This window comes from Sminthopsis crassicaudata, chromosome 4 (genome assembly GCF_048593235.1).
Source record: "Sminthopsis crassicaudata isolate SCR6 chromosome 4, ASM4859323v1, whole genome shotgun sequence".
Taxonomy (NCBI): domain Eukaryota; kingdom Metazoa; phylum Chordata; class Mammalia; order Dasyuromorphia; family Dasyuridae; genus Sminthopsis; species Sminthopsis crassicaudata.
In genome coordinates, this window is record NC_133620.1 from 219425450 (window position 1) to 219437038 (window position 11589).

The following is an 11589-nucleotide window of genomic DNA, read 5'->3' on the forward strand; positions in this document are numbered from 1 at the left end:
TCATTGCTCATATTTCCTTCTTCTGCAACCAATAGGATTGGCCAGATTGTTGACCAAAAGTCAAATCCTCTTTCTAAATGTTGATCCTTCAAATATTAAAATATTTACATCCTCATTACATCCGAATTAGGTCTTTTTTTCTTAAGACTGTAAACATGGCCAGTCTCTTCAGCCTGATCTTCATATGACCTCTTGAACAATTGTCTCACATCCTGGTCACTCTATTATGGCTTCTCTAGTTTACCAATAACTTTCATAGAATCTAGAGTTTAGAATTAAAACTCTAGACCCAGTCTGAAAAGGGCAAAATATGGTGGAAAAGTTCCCCTTTTTCTTCTCATCATTGTCTTTCTCTTAATGTTCTAGCTTCTTTGCTTGCCATATTCAGTTAAAGATAGAATGAGATAGAGTTCCTCCTTCTATATTGGAAAACAAAGCAGATTTTGCTTCCAGTTCTATCCTCAATTACCTACATGAACAAGTCATTTCATCATCATTTCATTCCTTCATATCTCAATTGTCAAATGGATATAATAATAATTTCCCTAATTATTGTGCAAAGTTTTCATAATGTCCAAATGTTAGTATAGATATGATATGTTATTGTAGATATGAAAACTCTCCAAAAAATCCTTAAAACCTAGACCAAATAGCAAAATATGCAAAATTTGCTTTTACTCCCTTGCTCCACCTTTTGAACTTTGCTCCTATCTTCACCTAAACCACTTTGCTAAGTATCCAGTCCTACACCTAAGCTAATCATTTTGCAAAAACTGTACTTGTCTCTAAACTTTGACATTTTCCTTTCCCAATTTGAAAATTATAATTTATCACCTAAATGGTAGGGAAAAACTCAGAAAAGTAATGATGTTACCTAATTATTTAGTCATTAAGAATTCTTAAGTGTTTGCTATGTGCCAAGCGTGGAGTTATGACCTGGGGAACGCAAATACAAAGACTGAAACAATCTCTCCCTTGCAGTTCACATTTGATTACAGGATATCACAACATGTATAGTTATAAACAGAAATATATATAAATATATATGTATGTGTATATATGTATATATATGCATATATATACATATAAACACATACGATATGTAATATATAGTAAGTTTAATATATATTTTATTATATATAAAATAAAAGCAATTATTAAAACCACAACTAAAAATAAAAAAGATAGTTTGGGAAATAAGATCATATATGGGAGTTGGAGCTTAGATTGATTCACATACACACGCATGCATACGTGTATATTCCCATGCACATGCACATGCATTGCTCTATTCTTAATACTTTGAAAAAAATCGTATATATTGAAGCATGTATATATATATATATATATATGTATACATATACACACACAAATACGCATGCACATATATATTTACTACATACAAATAGTTTACATATAAATTGTATACTATAAACTATACTACATAGTTTATAAAGAAAGACTGGACCCGTGATTATATTGGTAAAGGCTACATCTAGGATGAGAAAACTCCTACCAGATGCAGGTCTATAGTTCTCTTCAACTTAGAGTCTTAAAAAAAATTGCCTAAAGCATGAGAGGTTAAGTCACTGGATCAGAGTCATACAGTTAAATCATGTCACAGTCAAAATTTGAACTCAAGTCTTTCTGGTTAAATCTCTAAGAACTATGCCATGCTGCTACTTTCATTATACAAAATAGCTATAAAATATTAGACTTGCTTCCTCCCCCAATCCCCACCTCCACTCCCACCCTGATACATTCTGACAACAGTATCATGCCTCTTAGTAATAAATTCTGAGCAAAAACTTTCTGAACTCATAGAATTAAAATTTGAGTTCTATGAAGTAACTTTGTGCTAGCATTAGTGCTATAAGAATTAACAAATTGTAGACTTTACTTTGATTGTCAAACCTTTCTTGAGGAACTGCTAAGCCTGCTGCCTTCACTCAGCTGGACATTTTATCTAGCGCCAAGATTATGTCAGGTGAGTTATGTAAATTCCCGAGTTTTCATCTCAGATTTTATGCCCTAAGCCATGTTTTTGGCTGGCAGATATAGCTTTGCGTCTTGATGCTCATAGAGAAAACTCTGAAAATCTGTTCTCACAGACTTACAAAGAGAAAATGATTTTCATTTCCTTCAGAACAGAGAAGGAATGCTCCATCCTTTTTAAAGCTCTTCCCTCCTCCTCGCTTAAGATGCAGCACCTTTATCTTATTGTACTGTTCTTTACTTCCTTCAGTGTTTCTGTTTCAAATATCATGAAAATAAGGAAATGCAAGCCATGGGGAAGTGAAATTCCTTTATTTGATGCTGAGCCATGGTCTCAAAGACCTGCAAATCATGCCTGGAATTTTCTCTTTCTTCATCTCCCTAACTTCTAACTTCCCTAATTTCCTTCAAGTCCTGACTAACATTGCACTTAGGTAAGAGGTCTTTCCTCAGTCTTCCTTAACGCTAGTACCATCCTTCAATAAATTATATTCAATTTCTGTTCTATACATCTTTTGTTTATAGTTGTTCATTCTCCCTCCCATTTCTCTCTTTGAAAGTAAAGCCTGTTTTTTGCTTTTGTTTTTGTTTACATTTCTTTGTATCCCTTGGGCTTAACACAGTATATATAGTAGCCATGGTACATTCTAAGTACTGAGTAAAATCATTAATTTGACAAAAATATTATTTATATCCTTCTAGGTTATTCCAATAATGTATTTTTAAAAACAATTAAATGGATGGCACAACATAAAAATTTAACTACACATTTATCCCACATCACATTTCTACTTCAAGTAAATATGTGTGTATATGCCATAATGTATGTATATATATGTATATATATATGTACATATATATATATATGACAAGTATAGAATGAATGTGAAATGAATCTAGAAAACAATTTTGAAGGAAGGTGTCTTTTTTTTTTTAATTTTTGTCTTTGTATCATTAGCAGGGCACATACATAACAAATACTTAAATGTTTAAAGAACTAGAGCTTTAGAACTAGAAATGTGATTAGAGAGCAAGTCCAATATCCCTGTTTGGTAGATTCAAAAATCCTTTGGCACAGAGAGTTTAAAGAATTTGCTCAGAATCACATAACTAGTACAAGCAGCTAGATGACACAACAGATAGAGCCTCTGATCTAAAATGGGAAGTTGGGAAGTCATCTTCCTCAGTTCAAATCTGGCCTCAGATTCTTACTAGTTATGTGACCATGGGCAAGTCACTTAACCCTGTTTGCCTCAATTCCTCATTTGTAAAAATAAGCTGGAGAAGGAAATAGTATACCACTCCAATAACTTTGTGAAGAAAAAGTCATACATGACTAAACAATAACCACCTTACTGGTAAATGTATCTGCTGTGAGATTTTAAATCTAGATATTCCTGAATTCAATTCTGTTCCCCTACCTACTATTCCTTTCTATTTTTAACTGAATAAGAGGTTTGCCCCAATTAGAGATCTATACTCTACTTCTCTCAATCCATTCACTTTACTTTGAAATTGGTTAATTGTTGTAAACACCAATTATTTCATCTACTTAGCCAAAAAGGATCTTCCATCTATTTTCTAGGTTTGTGTGCCACACTGAAGCAACATCTGTACATATTTTATACTTTGTGTATACTTTCCATGCTGCATATTATATTATGATTAAGCTCAATTGTAATATAATTATATCAAATGTAATGTATGAAATGTCATTCCAGGTCAAAACATAATGTGATAATGGCAGTAGAGGTCATGACATGATAACAACTATTTTAAAAGACTTGCCTTTGAATCCTGCTAATCTGGACAAATCGCTTAATATCTCTGGATCTCAGTTTCTTCATCCGTAAAATGAGGGAGTTGAATTTGCCACTTCTAAATCTATGATTCTTTGATAGACATAACATCCCAAAGGGGATTGAATTCTAAGTTTACTCAGGATCTTAGAAAAATCTCAATAATTCACCAAATATTATTTTTGGGTGTCTAATAAATATGCATACACTCCTCTCCTTTATAACACCCACCCACCTGTACATGCACATGTGTATACAGACACACCCATACCCACAACTTTTTTCTTTAACCTAAATACTTTTATTTGCTGTTCTTTTATATGGAGATCTTCAAGGCAGTCAATTTAACTTCTTTGAAAAGAACATTAAGGTCAATGAGATTTAAGCTTTAAATTATAAGGAAATGGTTAAATCACAATTTCTGAGGAAGATGATACCAGAAGAACATCACTTCTGACTTACTAAGAGAAGGGAAGAAGAAGAAAGAAGAAAGAAGAAAGAAGGAAGAAGAAGAAGAAGAAGAAGAAGAAGAAGAAGAAGAAGGAGGAGGAGGAGGAGGAGGAGGAGGAGGAGGAGGAGGAGGAGGAGGAGGAGGAGGAGCAGGAGGAGGAGGAGGAGGAGGAGGAGGAGGGAGAGGGGGAAGAGAGAAGGAGAAAGAGAGAAGGGGGGAGCTGTAGAGAAAAGGAGGAAAGAAGAGGAAGAGAGAGTGTGTTTGTGTCTAATAGCAAGTATGATCTTTAACATTCTTGTGTTCATCTATACTCAGAGTTTTTAGTGTCCATTGTACTTAATAGTTTGAGGTTTTCTTGGCTCTGGGGAGAACCTGAAAAGATTTGAATGGAGCAAGGGATTCTCCATGCTTTGCAAATCTAACTGAGGTAGACTTCCACCTCTCTCAATTTTCAATCTCTGATAGAATTGAAAATACTCAACCAGAAAAATCTCATTCACCCATCAAGAGAAGATAGGACAACCAGTGCTATTTATTCACTTTCCTCCTGAGAGCTGATTTCTCCTGAATAAGTTACTGTTGTTTTTATTTATAAGAATATTTACAGCAAAAGAAAAAAATGCCTTGATAAAGGTCACAGAAGAGTTTTTGTTATACCTCTCATTTCAGAGTTGTTGGGATTTGGGAGAAAAGAATTAAACATTCTAAAAATGTTTCTTTTTGTACTAAATTTTAACATATATTTATTCATTTGGTCTGTTCTCTAAGGTGGTCCCTCACACACACAAACACACACACACACACACACACACACACGTGACTGTGTGTGTGTGTATGAGAGAGAAAGAAACATCATGTGTATTTTGAGACTTACAAAAACTACTTTTGGAAAAATGATGTTAGATTTTTCTCTCAGTTCAAATGAGCCATTCTCCAGGGAGCATTATGTTCATTCATAATGTTATTATTTTGTTTAAGAAGGCTGATACTGTAAAAGAACAAGAGATGAATTTACTTTTACACAAGATAGATTTTTAATCAAACCATTCTTTTAAGTACATATGAGTGAGACAGAGATATTAAACATGAAACCCTTGGGACCCATGTGGCCCACAACAGTCCCCTGTGTATTAAGAACCAGGCTAAAATGAAAATAGGAAATACTTAACAATACAACCCAGCTAATGCTAATTTGTGGTTTTCTAAGTCAATAGATTTTCAGGAATCTATTTCTATTTGAATTTGATACCAGTGCTCTGGACTTTTCAAAAGTGACTGAAACTAATAAACATAATCATATAATTCAACAAGAAAATTATACATAAACATAAACACTTGGGAAGATATACCACATGTGTCTATAAATAGATGTAATGCAAATATTCATAAATATAAAGTTTCTCTATATACCTGTAGGTAAATACATTTTTTACATGTTTACACAACTTATTCTTTTCATAGAGTGGTAGAGGTAGAATGAATGTAATGCTCTTATTTTACAGATTAAAAGACTTCAATCTAGAAACTAAATTTCCCTCAAAGTAAGCACTATTTTATGTATGTGTTTTATGCATATATATACATATGTATATATATGCAGATATAACTATACATATACACCTATACAAATTTATGCATGTATGTGTATACTATGAGTTAATTAGAGAAGTATAGATATTTAAACAAAATAACCTTTGTGATTTTATCTGTGTAAGAAAATCATCATGTAGACAATAATTCTTTTTAAAAATTGAGAACATTACTACATCTATAATCTAGAGTTCTACATAATTAGGACTTTTGAATTTATTCTGGGTTAGGGCAGTGCCAATTAAGTAAACCCATTAATTTTACCTCAACTTTTGTAATGCTGAGGCAAGACAGAGATTAGATTTTAGTATTTTAATAGTGGAGAATCTGGACTACCTTTACTAGCCAGCTGGATGGGAATCTTGGCTCGAAACATCCAGCAACCAGCAAGGAATTCCAGAGACTCTTATAGGGCTCTAGCTATCAGAGAAATAAAGACAAGGCAGGGCAGAACACTGAGTAAGTGGATATTCCAGGAAAAACCATAACTTTTTAATTCTGACAGGTTGGGAGTCAAGAAGATAGTTGAGCAAGAGACAGGAGTCTGAGGCATGAGATAATCAGACATTTGAAATAAGCCATCTGGAGTTTTATGATTCTTTGGAATGTGAGAGTAACTACAGCTTTGAGGCCCCAATTCTCTTAGTCCTAATGAGGCAAAGAAGGGGGAGGGATGGCCACCAGTGAAACTGAGGTACTATAATTCAGGGAAACTAAGGCAAGGAAACTGAGGTATTTCACCTTCTATATATGTCTGAACCCAAGCTGTGCTTTATTCTTTTATAACATTCACCAATGCACCAGAGATAGTCAATATGGCTATGTTGGTATCTATACTACAATAATATGGATACTATTGCCCTTCCTCCTGCTTCCTAAGGAATAGTAATTAAATCAATATTAGATTTCTGGTTGGGAAGGATAGGGTAATTTATTTCCCTATGAGTCTATTCTCAATCTACAAAAAACATTTCTTTTATGTCTAATACTCTCTGAACATATATATATATATATGTAAATGTAAAAAATATTTTAAAACACACATATGTATACATTTTATACATATGATTATATACAGACACTCTGTTTATAAATTTCTGTTTGAATATACACATGCACACATACATGTGCATATTTATTAATGCATATAAATGTGTATGTATATATGAGAATGAACATGATTTTATATCTATAAATAAATAACATATTTCAGCATCTAAGAAAGCACAAATAACTGAAATCTATGAAGAAATCATAAATATCTATAATCTTATCTTACCAAGATCATTTTCTAGAGCACTTTACAAAAAGAGATTTTTAAATATCAAATAACTGTTTCACCCACCGGCACCAAAGTTGGAAGTGAAAGGAAAATATGCAATGTACCTAATTCTTAATAATGCATGAAGTTGGAAAGCTAATTCCTGGATAAAAGAAAGATGACAATATTGCCAATTCTCAATTACTACCCTAATAGACTTGTCATTGCTATACTAAAGCCAAAGGGATAGATAATCCAAAAATATTATATTTCTTTATTTATTGTCCATCAAATAACTTTTATGTTTTATCTTATTTTGTTCATCTGTTGACTTTTTTTGGTCTATGGTAACATTAAAATTTGTTCCTAGCAAGTAAAAATTACTGGGCTTTAATGATAAAAAATATGAAGATTAACAGAGAAAAGTAAATCACATTGATAATTGATTCCTTGTATGTGCTAAGGAGACATGACAGTGAGTTGTAGTGGAATGATCATCACATTGAACTTAAGAAAATATTCATTTTCCAGTGTATGATTATGGACAAGTCATTTTTTCTCACTCGGTATTGGCTTCCTCATATATAAAATGGAGATAGAACGTTTTTATTCCCTTTCTTTGGATCAGGAGGAAACTGTTTTGTAAACCTTAAGGTGCTCTATAAATATTTATTTTTATTTAAAGCATAATATTTTCCCACCAAGACATGATGTATGAGGATCTACAAATCTTATGTATGGAAGTTATTGTATAAATAGCTAAATGTTGATTAAAGTTAAGCAATGATCAATCAACAAGCATTTATTGAATTCCCATTATGTGTGACAGCACTGTACTAAAAGATTGCAAAGATAAAAGTGACTTACAGAGAGCTTATATTCTGTTGTGGGGGGGAGGGAAATAAGAAAATCATGTTATTATTTTTTGGTCTTTTCAGTCATGTCTGACTCTTTGTGACCCTACTTGGGGTTATCTTGGCAAAAATACTAGAGTGATTTACCATTTTCTTTAGCTAATTTTATAGATGATGAAACTGAGCCAAACAAGATTAAATAATTTACCCAGCATCACAGAGCAAGTAAGTATCTGATGTCAGATTAGAACTCAGGAAGATGAGTCTTCCTGACTTCAGATCTGGCACTATATCCACTGGGTTATTAGCTGCTGTACATCATGTATATAGACACACACACACACACACATCCACAAACACAAGGTCATTTTTAGAGAGAAGGTTCTACAACTGAAATGAATACAAAAGTCTTAATGTAGGAGAAGGTGGAGCTTGAGGTGAACATTTCATTTAGAAATAGAAAAATCCACTGGATTGAGAGTACTGAATGGGCTATTCAGACAGACAAAGATGTACAGAAAAAAAATTCAATAAAAGAACTGGTAGCTCAGAAAAAAGCTAATGCACACAATGTGAATCAGTTACAAGTATAACTATCTTAAAATAAGCACCTTGAGAGAGAGGTTTCTGAACTTTCTGTAGAGTAGCTATTGAAAGGCATCACCTAGCTAGAGGAAGAGAAAACAACACCATTTTTGCCATTCAATTTAACTATAAAATTTACAATAAAGTTATAGTCTTGCTTGTATTTTTAAGATGATAAGGACAGGAAAACAATATTGTTAGCACCTTTGTGCAATAATAAAAGAAATCAAATTAACACCTCTCACCAGTAAATTTTGCTGCTACTGCTGGATGAATAAAAATAAAAAACTCATCTCTTTTATAATGTCATATATACATTTGAAGAAATTAAGTAGATAATCTATCTTATAGATAGTTCTTTATTAGAATCTAATTTCTCCATTCCATCTTTAAACTGAAGTTATATTTTCTAACCTAAGACTATGAATTCACTAAAAAAAAAAAAGAGTAGGAAGTTTAAAATCCATTTATTCCAAGTTATGACTTTTCAGCTAAATTCCTAATTCAATAAATTGTGTAAACCTATTTACATCTTCCAGAAGCACTAGATTAAATCATGTTGAGGAAATCATGACCAATATTTCATAAAGAATATTATTGTGTGTAGCACCTGAGAGCATCCTCCACCCATCCCCTCCAAGCCCCCCCCAAAAAAATCTGATACAAAGCACCCACAGATAAACTAAATATGGTTAAAGGTATTCTTTGAGTCCATATTCACAGAAAACCATAGCTTAGTAATAAATACCAATGTTTTCATTTTTACTAATCAATCAGGAGACACAATTATTTGAAAGCCAAGACATTTAGTTAAATATCATAATAAATAAATAACAACAAAGTATTTCCCTCATAAACCCGGAAGACATTTTCCAACATATATATATATATATATATATATATATATATATATACCATCAGCATGAAAACTGGATACATCTAGACAAAACATTTGGTGAAGTATGCATTGAGTAGCATGAATGATCAGAGTACATATTTGTGTAGTCACACATAATGGAAATATATATGGTTGGAGCTCATTGGCTGGGTGGAGCAAACCATGCTTCTGATGCTAAAATACTATTGAGAGCATCTAATGATATCATCGTGAAAGTCCTGCAGAACTTTTCCCTATTGGTCTAGTATGGTATATACTATCTTTATTCAAGGAGTAAAAAAACCAAGTTCTTAAAAATACTATGGAAGATGGAGGAAACATGATTAGAGAAAAGTTTGTCTTAAATATATCTGAATATTTTAATGGAAAGTTTTGTTTGTTTGTATTTGTTTGGGGGTTTTTATTATAATTTAATTTTGGGACACATTAAGAGAATGATTTCCAGAAATAAAATGATAAACTCTCTACTCCTTGTCAGAGTACAGATTGTATTCAGTCCTAGGTGGCACAGTCTGTGAAAGTCTTCTTAAGCTAAAGAGTATATGAGAAGGACAACCAGAGTGACCTTAACTCATACAAATATCAATAGAAAGAGCTGTAGACAGGAGAAGATTTAGCGAACTGCTTTCTGATATTTGAAGTAGTAGCATGCAAAAAAAGTTCTTTGTAGCCCCAGAGGGCTGAAGTCAAGAAGAAAGAGTTGAAATTACAAAGGAGAAAATTTAGTATTGATTTTGGGAAATAATTTAGAGATATACAGTGATGGTTGTGACTATCAGGCAGATTGATGGCACAGTGGATAGATCACTGGTTTCTTCTTGTTTTTGTTCATCCTTCCTTCTAGAAGAGGACCAATGACATCAGAAGGGTTATGTAGACTTGCAAATGAATTATATTTAAGTGAGGCAGAGTGCAAAGTCACCAGCCTTTCTCTCCCTTCCAGATTATCAGAGTCCAGTGGTAAGTCATGGATCAGGATTGACTGGCAATGGCCATTGATTCAGTGGGAAACCTTGGTCTTTTTAAGCTAAAGTTCAATTGTCTCAGTTTGTCTCAGGCAACAATTATTCAGTGATAGTCCTAGGATCAGGAAGACATTTTCCTGAGTTCAAATCTGGCCTCAGACAGTTACTAGCTATATGTCCCCAAGCAAGTCACTTAATGCTATTTGCTTCAGTTTCCTCATCTGTAAAATGAATTAAAGAAGTAAATGTCAAAAAAGTGCCCCCAAAACCCCAAAACAAAACCCAAAGTCAAGTGGGGTCACAAAAATTTGGACATAACTAAAACAACAGAACAACAGCATTCTGCTATGGTTATTGCTCTCTTGAAAAGTAAATGGTTCTTCCTCAGTGAGAATCTGTAAGCACAAGTCAGATAACCACTGGCAACATAAATTATAGTGAACTTCCTTTTTAACTATAGGTTAAAAGAAGATTCTTCTATTTCCAATTCCTGAATATGGAAAAAACGTTCCTTGAGTGTTACAGATATGAGAAGAAAATTTCACAAATTAACGGTATTCTAGAGCTTTCTTAGAATTCCTCATGATGAAATTCTGCCATATATAATTTTTTTAAATATTTAACTGAACTGGACAATGTCAAAAAAAATTCCCATCATGTAACAGTACATATTCAAACTAAGAAATAGTGTAGATTGCTTTGTGAATTGTCATAACTGGATATGATGGTAGTATAAAAAGCAATTCATGATAAATAAAGTGGCAACAGCTCTTTTTAATTGTGTCCAATTCAAAATATTATGAACTTCTAACATACTATTTGGTTTATAAAATACTTTCTTCATAAAAAAAATTTGGAGGCATTTTGTACAAGTATTTTTCTTTTTTACAAATTAAGAATGAGAGATTCAAAAATTAAATAAATGACTTACCTTTTATTACACATCTAGTAAATGCTAGAACTAAGACTTGAATGCAGATTTGTCTCTATATCCAGTGGAATTTCCTGTATTCCAGGTCTTTTCTTCTTTCCTAGAAGAAAAAAATTAGAAAAAAATGTCAAAACAACAAATTTTAGTACTGAGAAGTTAAGAATGGAGAAGAAAAAAAATTTTTGTTTTATTTCATTTTGTTTTGTTTTCCCTATCTTCTTTGCCTTATTTGATCCATTGCACTCACTGTCCTATCAGGA